This window comes from Scyliorhinus torazame, chromosome 16 (genome assembly GCF_047496885.1).
Source record: "Scyliorhinus torazame isolate Kashiwa2021f chromosome 16, sScyTor2.1, whole genome shotgun sequence".
Taxonomy (NCBI): Eukaryota; Metazoa; Chordata; class Chondrichthyes; order Carcharhiniformes; family Scyliorhinidae; genus Scyliorhinus; species Scyliorhinus torazame.
Window position 1 is genome coordinate 5,848,922 of NC_092722.1, and position 21,815 is coordinate 5,870,736.

The 21,815-nt window shown below is 49.8% G+C and overlaps 1 protein-coding gene and 1 non-coding gene across 2 annotated transcripts in view; both read right to left on the minus strand.

The window, feature by feature from the left end:
- LOC140392551 (tumor necrosis factor receptor superfamily member 5-like) overlaps positions 1 to 21,815 on the minus strand; it is a 161,833-nt gene that overhangs the window by 83,916 nt on the left and 56,102 nt on the right. The window lies entirely within an intron of this gene.
- Positions 20,807 to 20,970, minus strand: LOC140393427 (U1 spliceosomal RNA). Its single transcript, XR_011935609.1, has one exon. It is a non-coding gene; the product is annotated as a U1 spliceosomal RNA (small nuclear RNA).

Genomic DNA, 21,815 nt, shown 5'->3' on the forward strand with positions numbered 1-21,815 from the left:
AAGGGCAGTCATGTGGGCATGAAATTAAAATACTGAGTTGAAATGGCAAGCAACAGGGTCATGCTTGCAGACTGAGCGAAGGTGTTCCACGAGGCAGTCTGTGTTTAGAATCTCCAATGTAGAGGAGGCTGCATTGGGAGCAGCAAGTACAGTAGACTAAGTTGAAGGAGGCGTAAGTGAAATGTTGCTTTATTTAATGAAATTTCATTTCATGAAAGGGCCTTGAACAGTGGAGAAGAAAGTAAAGGGGCAGGTGTTGCACCATCAGCGATTGCAAAGGAAGGGGGTGAGGAGTTGGGGCTGCAATGGAGGAGTGGGCCATGGAGGGAGTGGTCCCTGCAGAATGTCGATAGTGGGAGGGGGGAGGGAAGATGTGTATCATGATGTGTCATGCTGGAGTTGGTGGAAACGGTGGAATATGACCTTTGAAACGTGGAGGCTGGTGGGATGAAAAGAGAGGACAAAGGGGAAACCTTTCATTATACTGGGAGGGAGGGCATGGGGTTGAGGGCTAAAGTGCCTAAAATGGGTCAGACCAATTGGATAATGCCCTGTCGACCACAGTGGGTGGGGGTGTGGTTACGGGGGGGGAGAGAACCTCTGTTAAGGAAAAAGATAGACATACCAGAAGCACTGCTTTTGAAGGCGGCATCTTAGAACAGATGTAATGGAGGTGGAGAAACTGGGAGAATGGGATGAAGTCCTTACAGGAAAAAGGGTGTGAGCAGCTGTTATAACCTGCCTACTTACGATTGGCTGGGGACTAATGACTATCCCACAATCCTATGGGAGTATGAACTTCCCCAATGAGGGGGGAGGAGAAACTCCTAGTATAAATAAGCTGGCCAGTTCAGGAACCAGCAGGAAGGAGAAGGTAGCAAGGGAAGTTACTGCTACTGTTATGTATATATTGTTATAGTGAATAAACGTTATTATTTTGTATCCTTAAAACTCGTGCTGGATTCTTCGTGGCCCTTACAAAAGCAGCTGTATAATTCAATTCAATAATCTTTATTGTCACAAGCAGGCTAACTTTAACACTGCAATGAAGTTACTGTGAAAATCCCCTAGTCGCCACACTCTGGCGCCTGTTCGGTAACACTGAGGGAGAATTCAGAATGTCCAAATTACCTAACAAGCACGTCTTTTGGGAATTGTGGGAGGAAACCTGAGCACCTGGAAGAAACCCACGCAGACACGGGGAGAACGTGCAGACTCCGCACAGACAGTGACCCATGCTGGGAATCAAACCTGGGACCCTGGCGCTGTGAAGCAACAGTGCTAACCACTGTGCTAATGTGCCACCCATAAAAAAAGATGGTGATAATAATTCATTTGAATATAATGATACTTTTCTATTATTATAGTGGAAAATGAATTTATCACATAAAATAAACATTGTTGAGTCAATGAAGTTGTCAAGTGTTATGGGCCAGGGCTTAGTGTATTATGAAGTTCACCTGACCTACACATGTTGAATTTGACTAGGATGAGCACAAAAGTTTTCACTGCAGGTTTGATTCATCAGACCTCCTGGACACTTTAATCAAAACAGGGTTTATTTAAGAATGTAGTTAACAGATAATGATATGGGGGGGGGGGGGGGGCTTGTAATGAATATTGGTGGTCAGTCTATCACTGGAAATGGAGAAAGGGAGATCAAGGATGGGAAGGGATGTGTTGGAGATGGTGAAGGTGAGAGAGGGGTGAAAATTGGAAACAGAATCGCTAATTTTTTCCAGGTTCAGTGGCACTGATACAGTCATCAATGTAACAGAATAAGAGTTATGGGTGGAACCGAAACTGGAACAAGAAATGTTCCACATACCCCACAAAAAGACAGGCGTAACTGCGGTAGCCGCACCTTTGATTTGCAGGAAGCGAGACAAGTTAAAAGATAAATTGTTGAGTGAGTGAACAAGGACAGCCAGGCGGAGGAGAGTGATTGTGGAGTCGTTGGTCCCTCACGCTGCCATTAACACTTCCCCTGTCTTGTGCTTACACACCTTCGTTGCAAACTCTCATAGCTCCAACTTATCATTGAACTACTTTGCTCCACCTGCTCTCATAGAGTTCATAATCCATCGTGTTTCTTCCTCCAATGCTTGCCATGGAGAATGTACCAGTTAACTGATGATTGACAGTTAACTGCCAAGCTTTGTTGAAATTAAAATTTAAGGCTGCTTGACTCTGGCCAAGACATTGCTCTGGGGAATCGACAGGAAAATTGCTGTTGCCTATTTTATTTTCGTGAACCAGAAGCAAGATGTGTACATCTTGGGTGGGATTCTCTGATATCATAACCGGCGATTGGGCGGAGAATCCCTTTTTACGACTGAGTTGGGAGTGGTGCCTGTTTTCGGATGCTACGACCCCTCCCGAGTAGGGGACGTCGCCTGATGGCCCTCCCCGCCCCTGATGGGCCGAGTTCTTGGCGGCGCGCAGTTCACTTGTGCCCTCAGGTTTCGTTAACCTCGCGCGGCGGCTGCGGACTGTGTCCAGCGCCACCACAGTCAGGGGGGGAGAGTCGTGCCGCTGGCCTGGGGGGGCTTCAGCGAGGACTGGGGGGACTGGTGGGGGATGGTCCGGGGGTGGCGAGGGGGGTCCAGAGGGGCACTGTCTGGCAGGTCGGGTCCACGCGCGGCCGGTGCCATGGTGTACTGCGCAACCGCTGCAGGTCGTTGCCGTGCACATGCGCGGCCAAGGTCCTGGCCATTCTCTGGCCATTTTTGGCGTGGGAGCTAGGTGTTTTAAAAATATATATTCTTATTGAGGTATTTGAAATTTATTATAAAAATAACATGAACAATGACATCAACATGGTATAATAAAAATTTCCCCCCCCATCTCAATCTTCACACACCCCAACCATAAAACAACAATCCAGCCCTCTCCCCCCCCCCCAGAATACTGCATCTGCTGACAGTTTAATTTTCCCCGAGAAAGTCGACAAACGGCTGCCACCTCCGGGTGAACCCGACCATTGACCCTCTTAAGGCGAACTTTATCTTCTCGAGACTGGGCAGCACGGTGACACAGTGGGTTAGCCCTGTTGCCTCACGGCGCCAAGGTCCCAGGTTCGATCCCGGCTCTGGGTCACTGTCTGTGTGGAGTTTGTACATTCTCCCCGTGTTTGCGTGGGTTTCGCCCCCACAACCCAAAAGATGTGCAGGCTAGGTGGATTGGCCAAGCTAAATTGCCCCTAAATTGGAAAAATGAATTGGGTACTCTAAATTTAAAAAAAAAATCTTCTCGAGACTGAGAAACCCAGCTATGTCACTAACTCAGGTCTCTACACTCGGGGGCTTCGAGTCCCTCCACATTAACAAGATCCGTCTCCGGGCTACCAGGGAGGCAAAGGCCAGGACGTCGGCCTCTTTCGCCCCCTGAACTCCCGGATCTTCCGACACTCCAAAGATCGCTACCTCCCGACTCGGCACCACCCGTGTTTTTAGCACCGTGGACATTGCCTTAGCAAAACCCTGCCAAAACCCTCTAAGCTTCGGGCATGCCCAAAACATGTGGACATGATTTGCTGGGCTTCCCGCGCACCTCGCACACCTATCCTCAACCCCGAAAAACCTGCTCATCCTAGCCGCTGTCATGTGTTCCCGGTGGACTACCTTAAATTGTATCAGACTAAGCCTGGCGCACAATGAGGCGGTATTAACCCTGCTTAGGCATCCGCCCATAGTCCTGCCTCTATCTCTTCTTCTAGCTCGTTCGTCCATTTGCCCGTAAGCTCCTCCACCGGAGTTTCCTCCGCCTCTGAAAGCTCCTGGTAAATATCCGATACCTTCCCGTCTCCCACCCAGGTACTGGAAACTACTCTGTCCTGTATCCCCCGTGGCGGCAGCAGCGGAAAGGCCGGCACCTGTTTTCTCAGGAAGTCTCTGCAAATACTCGTTCCCTGCTGGCAATTCAAATTTGTCCTCCAAAGCTTTCAAGCTGGGAAAGCTCCCATCGATAAATAGATCCCCATCCTCCTAATTCCTGCCCTTTGCCATCTCCGGAACCCGCCATCTAACTTACCCGGTACAAACCGATGATTATTATAAATCGGGGTCCAAACCGATGCTCCCTCCACTCTCTTATATCTCCTCCACTGCCCTCAGATTCTCAGAGCTGCCACCACCACTGGACTTGTGGAGTATTGGGCCGGCGAGAACGGAAGAGGTGCCGTTATCAGTGCTCCCAAACCTGTGTCTTTGCATGACGCCTCCTCCATCCGCTCCCATGCCGACCCCTCCCCCACTACCCACTTCCTAATCATGGCTATATTAGCTGCCCAGTAGTAATTGCAGAAGTTCGGCAGCGCCAACCCACCATCCCCCCGACTCCAGCAACACTATCTTCACTCGCTGGGTTTTATCCTCCCAAAATAACCTTATTCACCTGTTGAAAAAGGCCTTTGGCACTGAAAGACAAACAGAAATCTGGGGAGGACCGTCATTTTCACGGTCTGTACCCTCCCCGCCAATGATAGCGGGAGCATGTCCCATCTCTTAAAGTCCCCTTCCGTTTGTTCTACCAGCCGGGATGGGTTTAACTTGTGCAGTGCCTCCCATTTCCGAGCCACCTGGATTCCCAGATACTGAAAGCTCTTCCCTACCATTCTAAGCGGCAGCTCTCCCAGTCTCTTCTCCTGCCCTCTTGCCTGGATCGCGAACATCTCGCTTTTCCCCATGTTCAATTTATACCCCGAAAAATTGCCAAATTCCCCCAGGATTCACATTACTTCCCCCTTTCCCTCCAATGCGTCTGAAATCTACAAGAGCAGGTCATCTGCGTAGAACGAGACCCGGTGCTCCAACCCCCCCGCTACCCCCCCCCCCCCCCCCCCCCCCCCCCCCGCGCCACCCCCTCCCGAACCAGCCCTTTCCAGTTCCTAGAGGCTCTTAACGCCATGGCCAATGGCTCTATGTCCAGAGCAAACAGTAACGGGGAGAGGGGGCACCCTTGCCTCGTCCCTCGGTGTAGTTTAAAGTACCCCGACCCCAGCCGGTTCGTACGGACACTCGCTACTGGTGCCTGATAGAGCAACCGCACCCAGTCAGTAAAGCCCTCACCAAACCCAAACCTTCCCAGCACCTCCCACAGGTAATTCCACTCCACCCGATCAAAAGCTTTCTCCGCATCCATCGCTACCACCACCTCCACCATCCCTCCTTCTGAGGGCATCATAATAACATTTAGACCCTTCGAACATTGACCTTGAGTTGCCTGCCCTGAACAAATCCCGTCTGGTCTTCCCCTATCACCCCCGGGACACAGTCCTCTATCCTTGTGGCCAGTATCCTAGCCAGCAGTTTGGCGTCCACATTCAGCAGAGAAATCGGCCTGTATGACCCACATTGCTCCGGATCCTTCTCATATTTCAAGATCAATGAAATCGGGGCCTGCGACATTGTTGGGGGGAGGACTCCCTTCTCTCTTGCTTCATTAAATGTCCTCACCAGCAGTGGGCTCAATATCTCTGAAAACTTCTTATAAAATTCCACCGGGTAGCCGTCAGGCCCCGGGGCCTTGCCCGACTGCATGCCCTCCAGCCCCTTGATTATTTCCTCAATCTCAATTGGGGTTCCCAGACCTTCCACCAGATCCTCATCTACCCTCGGAAACCTCAACTGATCCAAAAACTGCCTCATCCCCTCCACCCCAGCCGGGGGTTCCGACTCATATAATTTACTATAGAAGTCCTTGAACACCTCGTTCACCCCCACTGGGTCCAGGACAGTATTCCCGCCTCTGCTCTTTACTTTGCCTATCTCCCTGGCGGCCTCCCTTTTCCTGAGCTGGTGCGCTAACATTCTGCTCGCCTTTTCCCCGTACTCATAAATCGCCCCCCTTGCCTTCCTCAACTGTTCCACTGCTTTCCCTGTGGTCAACAGCCCAAACTCCGGCTGTAACCTCCGCCGCTCCCTCAGTAGCCCCGCGTCTGGGGCCTCCGAGTATCGGACTCCTCAAAATGTTGGTTCCGATGCCTTGCTGACTCTGGTGGAGCACTGCAGTACAGCCCCAGTGGACTGCCCGCTTTGTGGTGGTCTGCTGTGCCCTCCTCAACCTGGCACAGCAGCGGGGCGATATGTTGGAGGTGGAGGAGGAGGAATATGTGGTCACCGAGGAGGAGGAGGAGGACAAGGAGACACTGGACCAGGTGAGGCTCTAGGATGAGCCCGGGAGGACCTGCAGGAACAGCTGAAGGATGGAGGTGGCTGCGGCGAGGGTCCGGCAGGCCCAGGGGGCCTCACCCTCGCCCACTTCACATAGGACATGACCTCGTCGAGTAGCTGGTGCTCCTCAATCTATGCCATTGTCTGGCTCCTGCCTGATCGCTGACTGTTTTCACCCATCGCCTGCATGTGGTGTGCCTAGGTAACTTGTCGGGGGGTGGGCAAAGGGGCATCCAGGACCTCCATGTCGGGGAGCTGGGACAGGGAATTTGTGTTCAGCACACATTGCGGAATAAAGTGCCAGAGGCGTCATATTTTCTGAGGGCAACGTTTTTTAATGCTATACACCTGTGTCCCCAACTGCCCCAATCCCCCAACGTTGCCGCCCCACTCTCCCCACCCCTACTAACTGTGCCCCCCAACCTCCCCACCATCGCTGTCTCCCTCCTTACCCCCAATCACCCCTGCCCCCGTGCCCTCTCACTGATCCTTGAAGTGCTTAGACTTCCATGCTCTACCGCTCTGCCAAAGTGCATCCCCAGGATGCACATCAGAGGTGGAGGCAACCTGCTGCCTAATGTGTTCTATGGCCTTCAATGCCCCAGCGGGCATCCTCTGGGGACCCTGGCGCCGGAGGGCCCTGCCGCACTTGCCGGTGGCACATGCCGCGCCGTGCCACCCTGTTCCACCATGCACTGACTCTGAGATGTGCCGCTGTCAGGGTGCTGGGTCTCGGGGAGCTGGTGGCCGCCGTCACTACTCCATAGGGTGGCTCCAGGTTGGTACCCAGCGCGCCTTCCTCCCAGCCGGTGCCCATATGGCCTTCGGGTTCACCTCGGGACGGATCTCGCACCAGCTGCCCCTGCGTCATATGGCTCTGCCAGCCCTTACAGCTCCCCAATGTCTGCAGTAATGTGTTGACGCCATCACAATGCCCTTCAGTGACTGGGATACACTCCGCCGCACTTTGGCAATGCCCTCTTGAGACTCGGACACTACCCCCAGTGACGGGGACATGCTGTGAAGGGCCCTGACATTGCCCACCTGAGACTCGGACACGTCCCCCAGTGACCTGGATATGCTCTGGAGGGCTTTGGCAATGCCCACTTGAGGCAGGGACATGCTCTACAGCACCTCGTCAAGGTCCTCCTGGTACTGGGTCATGTCCCCCAGTGACTGGAACATGCTATCGAGGCACTCATGGCTGTCACTGACTGAACCATGCCTTGGTCATCTCCACTCATGCTGCTGACGTTGTGCCAACCCACCGTTGCAACCGGGTGGAAGTCGTTGACCTGCTTACGGCATTGGGTTCCAGTCTCCTGGTGACACTCCCCAAGCTGACAGCCGCTGCCACTTCCTCGCATGGCTGACTCTCCAAGATTCACAGGGGAACAGGGCATCCTGTCTGATCTCTACTGTGTCCAACAGTCTGGCCAGGTCGGCATCCCCGGCATCGTGGGACTGGTCTCCTCGGTGACGTGGCTGCGAGCTGTGTGGAGTTGGCTGTGCAAGAACAATCTAAGTGCTGCTCTCCCTTGTTAGCAGGAGTCTGGTGAGCACAGTCTCGGCGAATCTGCCAGCGGGACAGTCATTTGCAGCGTGAAGCCCGTGGGGCCTCGTTAAGTGGACATTTTATAGCGGTGACGGCCTCTCTGGGCCGAGGGTCGGGAAGCTTGCGGCAGATCCCGCTCGCTACCACACTTAGAAACCTTTCCATTAAATCGCGCCCAACTTAAATGTGTTAATTGTTCATACTTTCACTGTAACCCATTGTGTAATCAAATAAACACAAAATAATGTGAACAACAGTGAGAGTACCGATAAAAAATGTAAAGTTTAACTGTCGGGCATAGAAGAAAGTGACAAGCAATTCATTCTTCAATGATTCCATTGGTGAATGGGTCACTGACATATACAATGGTTCTCCAAGTGATTCTAGCTCCCTGGAGTGGATGAAGTGGGAGTCTAATACATTGGTTTTGTGTGTGAGGGCTAATATTCCTGCACATTTAGACTTCTTGGCAATCTTAAAATGACTTCCTCTATTTTTTGACTCAGTTCATTGGAAATTCAAAATGAAATTCATTTAATCGGCAAAAATAAAATTGCACCATTGTTTTACAGGAAATAAGATGAAAAGCGATATTCAGTAACTTCCAGCTTTTCTACTGGTTCTGGTTATCAGTCTGTGTAAGCAAAAAGATGGGAAGGAGGAAATTTCCCAATCCCATGTTGAAATATCAACGCATGCAAAGAAACAAAGGTACCTTCTTGTCTGGGAGCTGCGGCTCCAATACAGACGTGGAGCGAGATTCTCCGACCCCCCGCCGGGTCGGAGAATCGCTGGGGGCTGGCGTGAATCCCGCCCCCACCGGTTGCCGAAGTCTCCGGCACAGGAGATTCGGCGGGGGCGGGAATCGCGCCGCGCCGGTTGGCGGGCCCCCCCGCTCGATTCTCCGGCCCGGATGGGCCGAAGTCCCGACGATAAATTGCCTGTCGCGCCGGCGTAAATTGAACCACCTACCTTACCGGCGGGACAAGGCAGCGCGGGCGGGCTCTGGGGTCCTGGGGGGGGGGGGGGCGCGGGGCGATCTGGCCCCGGGGGGTGTCCCCACGGTGGCCTGGCCCACGATCGGGGCTCACCGATCCGCGGGCGGGCCTGTGCCGTGGGGGCACTCTTTCCCTTCCGCCTCCACCACGGTCTCCACCATGGCGGAGGCGGAAGAGACTCCCTCCATTGTGCATGCGTGGGAAACTGTCAGCGGCCGCTGACGCTCCCGCGCATGCGCCGCCCGGAGATGTAATTTCCGCGCCAGCTGGCGGGGCACCAAAGGCCGTTTCCGCCAGCTGGCGGGGCAGAAATTCCTCCAGCGTCGGCCTAGCCCCTCAATGTTGGGGCTCGGCCCCCAAAGATGCGGAGCATACCGCACCTTTGGGGCGGCGCGATGCCCGTCTGATTGGCGCCGTTTTGGGCACCAGTCGGCGGACATCGCGCCGTTTCGGGAGAATTTCGCCCCAGCTCTTAACCTGCTTGATTTCTCAGCATTGTCCATTTTCCCTGCAATCACCCTGGACCAATTATGTTATTTTTTGGAGGGTTTCTGTCAATGTTGTGATCAGGTTTAATCACGAGATTGGGGAAATCCTGAGAAATGTCACGTCCTGGGCAGGATTCTCCGTTGGCTGATGCCGAACTCGCGAAACACGATTGGCGGAGAATAGGTTCCGGTGCCAAATTCGTGGCGGGCGTCAATTTGACACCAAATCGCAATGTTCCGTCACCTCGACAGCGGCGTCAATGCTGTCCGGAACACAGGTACAGTAAACACAGTTTGCATGTCATTAGCTGCACCGACCCCGTATTCTCCGGGACCTCAGCGATGCTCCGCCTCCGATGGGCCGAATGACCAATTCACTTGTGCTTTGAAAAATTGTGAAATAGTTGCTGAGGGAGAGAGAGGAGGGATGGAAAGTGTCCAACAACGCCATAGTTTGCTGTGGAGGTCATCTGCCAGGGCTGGGGAGAGGAGCGGGGAGTGGCCAGGAGGGGGTCTGTGGGGTCGGGATGGTTGGGCACGGAACACCACGCCGCTGACTGCCTACTGTGAACTTAGGGCCACGGGTCGTATAGGTGTCCCCGCCAGGCCACCCCCCCAAGGTTACCTCTGTCCCCAGCTGACCCATCAACTGTATGGGCGCTCTCCAGCATAACCAGTGCCATCTTGTTGGCTGGGATGAGTGTGTGTGGGGAGTGTAATGTGTGTGTGCGTCTGGGATGAGTGTGTGTGGGGAGTGTAATGTGTGTGTGCGTCTGGGATGAGTGTGTGTGGGGAGTGTACTGTGTGTGTGCGTCTGGGATGAGTGTGTGTGGGGAGTGTACTGTGTGTGTGCGGCTGGGATGAGTGTGTGTGGGGAGTGTAATGTGTGTGTGCGGCTGGGATGAGTGTGTGTGGGGAGTGTAATGTGTGTGTGCGGCTGGGATGAGTGTGTGTGGGGAGTGTAATGTGTGTGTGCGGCTGGGATGAGTGTGTGTGGGGAGTGTAGTGTGTGTGTGCGGCTGGGATGAGCGTGTGTGGGGAGTGTAATGTGTGTGTGCGGCTGGGATGAGTGTGTGTGGGGAGTGTAATGTGTGTGTGCGGCTGGGATGAGTGTGTGTGGGGAGTGTAATGTGTGTGTGCGGCTGGGATGAGTGTGTGTGGGGAGTGTAGTGTGTGTGTGCGGCTGGGATGAGTGTGTGTGGGGAGTGGAATGTGTGTGTGCGGCTGGGATGAGTGTGTGTGGGGAGTGTAATGTGTGTGTGCGGCTGGGATGAGTGTGTGTGGGGAGTGGAATGTGTGTGTGTGGCTGGGATGAGTGTGTGTGGGGAGTGGAATGTGTGTGTGCGGCTGGGATGAGTGTGTGTGGGGAGTGTAATGTGTGTGTGCGGCTGGGATGAGTGTGTGTGGGGAGTGGAATGTGTGTGTGCGGCTGGGGTGAGTGTGTGTGGGGAGTGTAATGTGTGTGTGCGGCTGGGATGAGTGTGTGTGGGGAGTGGAATGTGTGTGTGCGGCTGGGGTGAGTGTGTGTGGGGAGTGTAATGTGTGTGTGCGGCTGGAATGAGTGTGTGTGGGGAGTGTAATGTGTGTGTGCTGGGATGAGTGTGTGTGGGGAGTGTAATGTGTGTGTGTGGCTGGGATGAGTGTGTGTGGGGAGTGTAATGTATATGTGCGGCTGGGATGAGTGTGTGTGGGGAGTGTAATGTATATGTGCGGCTGGGATGAGGATGTGTGGGGAGTGTAATGTGTGTGCGGCTGGAATGAGTGTGTGTGGGGAGTGTAATGTGTGTGTGCGGCTGGGATGAGTGTGTGTGGGGAGTGTAATGTGTGTGTGTGCGGCTGGGATGAGTGTGTGTGGGGAGTGTAATGTGTGTGTGCGGCTGGGATGAGTGTGTGTGGGGAGTGTAATGTGTGTGTGCGGCTGGGATGAGTGTCTATGGGGAGTGTAATGTGTATGTGCGGCTGGGATGAGTGTGTGTGGGGAGTGTAATGTGTGTGTGCGGCTGGAATGAGTGTGTGTGGGGAGTGTAATGTGTGTGTGCTGGGATGAGTGTGTGTGGGGAGTGTAATGTGTGTGTGTGGCTGGGATGAGTGTGTGTGGGGAGTGTAATGTGTGTGCGGCTGGAATGAGTGTGTGTGGGGAGTGTAATGTGTGTGTGCGGCTGCAGCTTGTCAGCCTCCCGAGTGTCAATCACGGACCCGGCGAATCCCGCACGTTTTTCTTTTTTTAATAAATTTAGAGTACCCAATTATTATTTTTTCCTAACACCACTGCAGCAGTTCAAGATGGCAACTCACCATCCCCTTCTCAAGGGGAATGAGCAATAACAGCTGGCCTTGCCAATGGTGCCCATGACTGACAAATTAACCATTTATCCTGCTGTGTAATGATCATAAAATAAATGGCACAGAAGGAGGCCATTGTTATACCTTTGGATAGTTGCGCATGTTTCAAATTTGTTGCCTATTTTCTTTGATTTCTCCACCACATTTTTGTCATGGTGAGTGATAACGTGAGACGATGAAGCACGTCCATTTTGTGTGGTAAACTGAACCTGAGACTCGAAGCGTCTTGGTACGGTCCAGTAAAATTAAATGATGCTTGTTGTGCCTTTCAAGCAAGTTTATACCTTCAACAAACAAAGCTTTGTGAAAGACAGCAATTTTGAGCATCAATTATGTCATGTGAGCTTGGGTAACTGTCTGTGCCAGCCCTGAGAGTAGCTAATAGCACATATGAATGTAAGCTTCGTTGTTAAGATTCGATCCTTGAGTTGGAATTTTAATGGGACAAACCTTACAGCAAGTTTGGGGTGGTTTCTGGGTGAGGAGGGGAATCCCAGCTTTGCAGGAACAGGCTTTGCTGTGACCACTGAACATCATTTTCTTCTTTCTATCACTGCAAGTGAAGGGAGCGTGTAACTCCAGGGAGAGATAGAGAACCAGGCCTGTGCTGCAGTCAGTGCCACCCTGACCACTGCAGAACAGGAGTCATTGGATATTGGCAGAGTGACCACGTACCAGAGGCTTAGTCAGGGGAAATCAGGGGATTGACTCCAGGGTACCCGGGAATTGGGCTCCAGGGGACCAGGCCAAGTCAGGGGAGACCTTAGGGGTTGACTCTGAAGTGTAAAAAGCACCATTCTTGAGGATACCTTTTTCTGCTGGGCCAAGGACCTTAAAGAGGGGCGACAAGCTTGTGGTACTCTTGTTGTTGCCAGCCTCGATACATGTCACCAGTAGTGGTATGTGAATAATGCACCAACTCCCTCTGACTGGCCTGCAATGAAAAAGGCAAGAACACCCTGTGTGGAGTGGGTCCATTGCATCCCTTGTACATGAAAGACCTTTATTAATATTAAATCCCAATTATATAATTCAGTCCTGTGATCTCTCCTGGCAAACAGTCGATCACTTGCCGCTATGGACTGCTGTGGTCAAGCTGTGGCCTGAATTTTCATTACTTACCCTGTGCGGCCTTGTCCCACTGATCCCACTGATTTAGGGCAGCACGGTAGCATTGTGGATAGCACAATTGCTTCACAGCTCCAGGGTCCCAGGTTCGATTCCGGCTTGGGTCACTGTCTGTGCGGAGTCTGCACATTCTCCCCGTGTGTGCGTGGGTTTCCTCCGGGTGCTCCGGTTTCCTCCCACAGTCCAAAGATGTGCAGGTTAGGTGAATTCGCCATGCTAAATTGCCCTTAGTGTCCAAAATTGCCCTTAATGTTGGGTGGGGTTACTGGGTTATGGGGATAGGGTGGAGGTGTGGACCTTGGGTCGGGTGCTTTTTCCAAGAGCCAGTGCAGACTCGATGGGCTGAACGGCCTCCTTCTGCATTTTAAATTCTAATTCTTTTTTAAAATTCTAATTCTATGATCCATCTTAATTTGAGTGAGGTCTGAGTCTCAATATCCAGGATAAGCACTGGATATCTTGAGCACTCCTGGGTATCTTATGTGGTTTGTTTAATTTCATTTGAACATTTTTGATTATTTGTTATGTAAGTATTGGAAGTGGAAGAAAAGGTTGTTTAAGTTGACAGGGCTGATGGCAGTGTGCATCATGTGATGCACACTGCCTCCAATCAACCTCCAACCAACCAATAACTTGCTTATTTACTTTGGATGTTGCTGAGCATTATCAGTTCAGCTTCAGTTGTGAAGATGTTTAACTCTGCTGACCAAGACTTGTCCTGTATTTGACTGCCTTTTAATGTCTCTAGTGAGCAAAGAGTCTTATGTTTGACCCAAGGAGGCTCAGTTTTGATCTCCAGTTTTGATTAGTTTAACCAAATTCAATAGAGAAAGGCATTGAGGCAGATAATAGTTGGCCATGTTGCCCCTGCATTAGAGAATGGAAAAAAGAATCAATTCTTTTTAAAAATATAAATTCAGAGTACCCAATTCATTTTTTCCAAGTAAGAGGTAATTTAGCGTGGCCAATCCACCTACCCTGCACATCTTTGGGTTGTGGGGGTGAGACCCACGCAGGCACGGGGAGAATGTGCAAACTCCACACGGACAGTGACCAAAGGGCTGGGATCGAACCCGGGTCCATAGCGCCGTAGGCAGCAGTGCTAACTACTGTGTCACCGTGCTGCCCTTGCATCTCATTGTTGAATAGTCTGTCAATATCTTTTCCAAAACCAAAGTGGTGGAGCCGCTGAGACCTGGGATTGAGCGAGTGAAGCAGAGGCTGGCGTCCCAGGGCCGGGCAAGTTCAGAAAGTGGAGGAGGCGGTGGGGGAGCATGTGGAGCAGATCGCCTTGTTAGTGGCGGAATTGGGACTGATGCGGGAGAGCCGGAAGAGGCTGAGGGAGAAGGTGGAGGACCTGGAGAACCGCTCCAGGAGGCAAAATGTGAGGATTGTTGGGATGCCTGAAGGCACTGACGGTGCCGAGGCTGCTGTGTATGCTGGAGAGGTTGGGGGGGGGGGGGGGGGGGGGGGAAGGGGCCTTTAATCGGCCTCTCGAGGTGGACTGAGCGCACAAAACGCCGAGGAAGAGGCCGCAGGGAGTCGCTGAGGGCGATGGTGGTGCGGCTGCATTGCTTCTTGGATAAAGAAAAGGTCCGATGTTGGGTGAGGTTGCTGACAAGGGTGTGGTTGGTGCGGCGCAGTTGGGAAGAGATTGATAGCGCTGGACATCTGAGGACGAGTCTGGAGGGGTGCGTGACACGGGCTGGCTCAAAAAGGGGTATGGCTGTTCGTGAGGGGAAGAGGGAGAGGAGTCACCCAACCAGGCTGGTCACGTGGAACGTGAGGGTTTGAATGGGCCAGTTAAACGGTCGCGTGTGTTCCCGCATCTGAGGAGTCTGTAAGCGGACGTGGCATTTCTGCAGGAGCCACATCTGAAGTTGGGGTTCATACGAGGCTGGTATGTTTTATGTATGAGGCTGAGAAAGGGATGGGTGGGGTGGGGTTTCATTCAGGGCTGGATAGTTATTGTATATCTCGGACCCAGTGGGCAGCATTAGAGGTATTCTGAAGATTTTGGGGGAATTCGGCCGGTTTTCGGGATAGAAATTGAACATGGGAAAGAGTGAGGTATTCCCTATTCATGCCAGAGGGCAGGAAAGGAGACTGGGGAAGTTGCGTTTAGGGTGGTGTAATAATCATAGGTTTGCACCGGTGAGGTTGGATGCGAGGTTTAGGGGGTGGCGTCAGGCTGGGATTGAACGCTTTGGGGACTTGTTTATAAGAGGAAGATTTGCAGGGCTGGAGGGCTTTGAGGAAGTGTATGAGTAGCCCAGAGGGAATGGCTTTAGGTGGCTGCAGATTCGGAACTTCATGAGGAAAGAGGTGCCATCATTTCCTGGGCTGCCGCCCCTGGGGTTGCAGGACAAGGTGCTGTCGAAAGAAGGAATAGGGGAGGGGAAGCTGTCGGATATCTATAAGGAGTTGATGGAGTGAGAGGGAGCCCTGGTGGGGGACATTAAGCGTAAATGGGAGGAGGAGTTGGGAGGGGTGGTGGGGGCCGAGAAGTGGCCGGAAGCTTGCAGAGGATGAACACATCCTCGTTGTGTGCGAGGTTAAGCCTCATCCAGGTTAAGGTGGTGCATGAGGCACATATGATGGTGGTGAGGGTGAGCAGGTTCTTTGTAGGGGGTAGAGAATAGGTGTGGGTGGTGCATGGGGAGGCTCATGAATCATGTCCATATATTCCGGGCGGGCCCAAGGCTGAATGGGTTCTGGCAGGGGTTCCCGGACATAATGTCCGAGGTGTTGGGTGTGGGGGTGGTTCCGAGTTCAAAGATGGCGATATTTGGGATGTCAGAAGACCCGGGAGTCCGGGGATGAGAGAGGCCGATGTTTTGGCCATTGCCTCCCTGATAGCCCGGAGACGGCTTTTGCTAGGGTGGCGGGACTTGGAGCTGCTCAAAGTGGGAGTGTGGGTGAGTGACCTGGCAGTATTCCTGAGACGGGTCAGCAGACGGATTCACCGGGAGGTGGAATCCATTTACCGATTTCTTTAAGGAGGATTGAGGGGTCAGCAAGGCGGGGATAAGTGGGTTAAAATGGGAAGTCGGGAAGTGGCGGGGTGTTGCTCTCAGGGGGCAGGCAGCTTGTTTATTGAGTTTTGTTGTACTTCTGACATTTTGTGCATATATGTGAAAATGCCGTGAATAAAATAGGTTTTAAAATATATATTTTTTCCAAAACGTACTTTGCCCATAAAATCTATAAAAGTTAAATAGATGACCATTCAAAGCTGACATTATATAAAGTGCAAAACTAATCCGTTTCTTTGATACTGTAGAATACAGTGTTCATTACAAGTCAAACCCAGAGTTTTTTCACACCTTCTCGCCAGTACAAGGGCTGATGGGCCTTAGACAGTGTCCTTTCCCAATGGCGCCTTACTACTGTTGAGGTTCACTAAAATATAATAAATGGTCGGGAGAAATACTGGGGGAGACCTGAGAGAATGACGTCTTCAGAGTGGGCGAAGAAATCCTTTCTGAATTACTGATTTTTTCCACTGGTATGATTTAAAGGAAAATATTATTTGTGAAACATTCATTTGAACATTTTCCATTCTTCCACCTCCCTCGCATACCTGTCACCTTATATTTTCCACAGATTTAAAAAGGAGTTTGTGATTCACACCCAGGAAATCACTAGTTTCCATTGCTTGTTTTTTCCTTCTTTCTAATGCAGCTGTGGCCGTCTGACCTTGCAACAACTGCTGCACCAATGCGTTAACTATACTGTATGGGGACAATACTGAGATTCACTCAACACCTTTGTGTTAACAGCTCCCTTTATTGTGTATTTTCTTCTGTTATTTGTGGAAAACTGATTAGAATCCCAGCACCGCTGAGGTAAAAAGAAACAGACAAGTGCCAGGGACCCAGGTTCAATTCCGGCCTTGGGTGACTGTCTGAGTGACGTTTGCGTATTCTCCCCATGTCTGTGTGGGTTTCCTCCGGGTGCTCCGGTTTCCTCTCCCAGACCAAAGATGAGCAGGTTAGATGGATTGGCCATACTAAATTGCCCCTTAGTGTCCAGGGATATGCATGTTCGGTTATGGGGTTACAGGGATAGGGCAGGGTGTGTGGGGGAGTGGACATGGGTGGAGTGCTCATTCGAAGGGTCAGTACAGACTCAATGGGCCGAATGGCTTTCTTCTGCGCTGCAGCGGTTTTATGATTTCTCCTCTGAGTCGTTATTCTGTGAAAATCTGGAAAGTGGAGATGGGATTTGGAAAGGGTCAGACTGCGCTACCTCCTCAATCTCACTGGAATCTAGTACAATTCAGATGTAAAAAAATGTATTCTTCAGTATTTTCAAACTATTAGTTTCTATGGTGATCTGATGGGTCTAACCTTCAGCAGTGTTTGTTTCAGGCTTGTCTTGGACAAGGAGAGTAGAAGAGGGTGAGGAAGAAGAAGGGGGATGTGGTATTATCATAACTATCAGCATTGCAAGGGTTAATGTAGTGTAACGAGTAGCCACTCAAGGGAGCTAGAGTTACAACCATATAAGGCAGTGATGCTGGATCTTAGGGGACGAGTGTATGCAGGAGTTAGCTGGCAAAGATCAGAAGAGCAGATAGTGCAAGTGAGAGTAGTTATTAGTTCACACCAGTAGTGAGATTAGCTGTGGATGAGTACAGTAGATGTTATTAGTCAACTGTGTATTCTTCAGGAGTAAGTGTCGAATCCAAGTTAGTCGTATAAATAAATGAGTAGCTTTGTTTAAGTTAAAGCTATTTTGTTGTCTTTGAGAACACTACGCCAACCATCCTGAAATAAGCAACACAAAGAACACCATATGGTACCAGGAGTCAATGTTTTGTCAGAAACAGCTGTTAGATTAGGAAAGAATAGCATCAGGAGATTGAAGAAGCAATCCAGAAGCTACAACTCAGAAAAAATCTGCGACAAAGACTAATCAGAAGATGGAAGGTCTCAAGAACCCTGACCACTTCAAGACACATGGTAAACTATGCCAGAACTGGGCTTTCTTCAAGCAGCAGTTTGAAATTTTTATTTCTGCCTGTGCTTGAAAATGCCTCAGACCAACGTGAAATAGCACTCCTATTAAATTTGGCTGGACTGCAAGCATTAGAACTGTTTAATTTGTTTGAATTCAGAGCAGATGAGTATAAAAATAAATACAGCATGGTGCTTCAAAGGTTCGATACACACTGTAATAAACAGGTGAATGAGACCTATGAGCGCTACAGGTTTTGGAAAAAGCTGCAGTTAAGGGGAGAGTCAGTAGATTCCTTCATCATAGCTCCAAAGTTGCGAGCGCAGTCCTGTAATTTTTCATCAGCCTCAGATTCAATGCTGCGTGATCAGGTTGTGTTTGGGATAAATTATGACGTTTGCGTGAGAAAATGCTAAGACAACCGGTTTTATCGATTGAAGACACTATTATTATGTGCAAGGCCAGCGAACAGGCATCGAGCAAATATGTAGAGTTCGTTGCAAAGGAAAAGAGGGTGAAATCGGGACACATGGCTGACGCCATTAATGCTGTGCTCAGCAAAGAAATCTGCGTACAAAGCTCGGTGGCCATTTTGAAAGTGGTGTCATGAGCGTGATCACGTGCACACGCTGTGGACAAGCCCACAGTAAAATAAATTGTCCTGCGAATGACAAACAATGTTCGAATTGTGGCAAACTTAACCACTTTGCAGCACAGTGTTGTTTATCAGTAGCCGTTCCAGTAAAAAAATGTAAAAGTCTTATAGTGATTTCAGATGGATCCAAAGTGTGCAGAGGGCAGAGAAAAATTCCAACATCGTAGTGGATAGGAAGGATTGCTCACTATGTTCACTTTTGGATACATTCATGATCGAAGCGGTCACTAGGATTCATTTACTGGTTCGAGATGACAGACCAGTAAATGAGCTCTCGAAGATAATTAAGGAGTGGACTGTCTCATTAGAGGTAAATGGAGAATTAATACCGTTTAAAATTGACACAGGAGCGCACGCAAATATTATCACCCACCGATCTTTAAAGCAAACTATTGGCAAACCACTCATAAAGCAATCCACTTGTAGGCTCGAAGATGACAATGGTAACAAGATAGTCACAAGAGGAAACTGCTGTCTTATTATGAATGGGAACAACGAGATACCTATCGACTTCGAGGTGGTGGAGGGTGAGAAATCATCATTAATTGGAGTGGATGCTTATGAAAGATTGCATCTAGTTGAAAGGATTCACTCAAGCAGTACTTTAGCTGACCGAGATGAAGAGTCAAGGGACGACCTCTCCGAAGCTACCACTGATGCTGACATGTCAGAATTCAAGACAATCACTGATGGTGAAACATCAGAACCCGAGATAGTCCAAATAGTGGAATCTCAAGATTGTCTATTTACCGAGATACTGCCAGTGTCTGACCGCAAACTACAGACCATAAAAGCCGAAACTGAAAAGGATTTGACACTCCAGAAGGTGAAACAATACCTAAAAGAAGGATGGCCTGCTGGATGTCGATCAGCCTTTCGAGATATAAGAGATGATCTTTCTACAGTAGATGGTGTCCTGCAAAAGGGTCATAGGATAGTGATTCTTGCCAGTTTACGTTAGGGATTCTGCAGCAGATTCACGAGGGTCATCAAGGCATCGAAAAGTGTCATAGGAGTGCAGCACGGTGGCGCAGTGAGTAGCATTGCTGCCTCATGGCGCCGAGGCAGGTTCGATCCCGGCTCTGGGTCACTGTCCGTGTGGAGTGTGCACATTCTGCCCGTGTTTGCATGGGTTTCGCCCCCACAACCCAAAGATGTGCAGGCTAGGTGGATTGACCATGCTAAAATTGCCCCTTAATTGGAAAAATGAATTGGGCACTCTAAATTTATTTTAAAAATAAAGAAAAGTGTCAGAGGAGAGCCAGACAGTCGGTATATTGGCCGGGAATAAACAGATATATCGACCAATATGTTCAAGCATGTACAATTTGTCAGATGCATCAGCATGCACAGAGCAAAGAAACCATGCAACAGATGGAGATTGTTACCAGTCCATGGAACAAAGTGAGCATGAATTAATTCTATTTCCAGGGTTATGACTACCTGATAGTCATAGACCATTATTCCAACTATCCAGAGATGATGATGCTGAAAGATTCCACTGCCAGATCAGTGATAAAGGCAACAAAATCAAATTTTGCACGGCATGGGATACCTCTTAATGTTGTCTCTGACAATAGTCTGTGTTTCTCAAGTTGGGAGTGGACACTGTTTGCAGAGCAATATAATTTCAATCATATTACTTCTAGCAGATGTTCTCATCATTCTAATGGAAAAGCAGAGAAAGGACTAGGGATAATAAAAAAGTTATTCCGCAAAGAGAGTGAAGATGGTCAAGATTTACCGTTAGCATACCGAGCAACACTGTTATCAACTGGTCAATCACCTGTTCAAATGTTAATGAGTAGATGACTAAGAACCACACTACCAGGGATCACCAATCCTGAAATGGATAATAAAGAGATACGTGAACGTATCATGGCAATGTAACAGAAGCAACAATGAGGTCTACAATAGACAAACCAAACCTCTGTCTGAATTTCAGGAAGGTGACATTGTGTGATTTCAGAATCCAGAAGGAGGATGGCAACACATTGTGAAAGTTCTGAAACAGGTAGCACCTAGGTCATGCTTTGTAAAAACAGAACAGGGATCGCTGTTCAGGAGAAACAGACGAGCATTGCTGCGTGTCAAGCATAAAGTTCAACCTCAACTTTCGAATATTGTACCACGTGATAACATATTCAAGAACATTGCCTTTCCAGGTCCTTACTTAGCGCAGACACAGCAAGATGTGGCTGAGCAATCCAACACCTTGAACATTCTGTTGAGACAATCGACGAGAAGAAGACCGCCAGAGAGACTTAATTTGTGATGACTGTATAATGATACTTTTGCTCATCTAAGTGATGTAACAGTTATTACGAATTAATGTACTGTATTCTAGTGGTTTATGATAGCTACTAACTAATAGTCAGAATTATACCTTTCTACGTTCAGTCAGAATTTCACCTTTGGTGGAAAATATCACAACCAATGTTATAATAATTTTCATTTACAAAGAAAGGGGGATGTGGTACTAGCATTTAAAAAAAAAATTTTTGCAGGGGAGAGCGCAAACGCAGTCCCCCACTACCACAAATTTTGCAGTCGCCTATCCCGCATTTGGGGACATCGCAGGCGTCAGCAGACCCGAAGTACAATGGGCTAGCCTCGTCCTGGGCGAACCACCTTTTTGATCATGGTTTCACCCCTGCCAGGTAAGTATATGTGGTACTATCATAACTATCAGCATTACCAGGGTTAATGTAGTTTCGAGAGTGATGGGATTTGTTCCATGGTTTGGAACTTGGCAACAATCGTACTTCAGGTTATCCTTCACCTTAGACATCTGGAGCAGCTGGACACATCATCTGTACTCTCTGTGGATTTGGTTGAATTCTGTTCACTGTCACTGAGGGAAGGTGAAGCCAGGAGCCTGTTGGATCAGTGATGAGGTATTAGTTCTTTATGCTGCATGTGTCCCCCAATTCCATCCATCTGGATAGTGGGTTGATTCCAGCTGAATGAATATCAACTGCAATTTCCCTGACTGGTCAATGTAATTTTAAGGCTTTCTTGGTGGCTTATTGAATAGAAAATTGGCATTTTCCATCTCACAGCATTCTGGTGTCAAGGTGAATTGCAGAAAGAGTAATGTGGGGCGATATTGGGAATCACTCAATTTGGACTGGGTTTACCCCCAATTTTTACTTTTTGGCAGGTGGTGATGAGGCCCATAGATGAGAGTCCCGTTCAAAGTGAGACCAAGGTATTTTGTGTGGGGCTCATGGGAATTGCCTTTTGCAGAAGGAAACACAGTTCTTTCCTGGTGTCCTTATAGTTCAAGTCGTACTATTACACCAACACGAATGTCTTCTCAGGATTCGGTGGTGGCAACAGGTCTGGAAGTAACATTCCAGTAGGTCCAAGTCACTTGATTGTCCAATCGCCTTCGGCTGCTTCTGGAACCTGCTCCTCCATGTTGGTCATGAGTGAGAGGGTCTGATAGGAGCAGCTTTTTCCTTCTCTGAAACCCGCCTGTTATTGATAACCCGCACGGTCGCCCTGTGT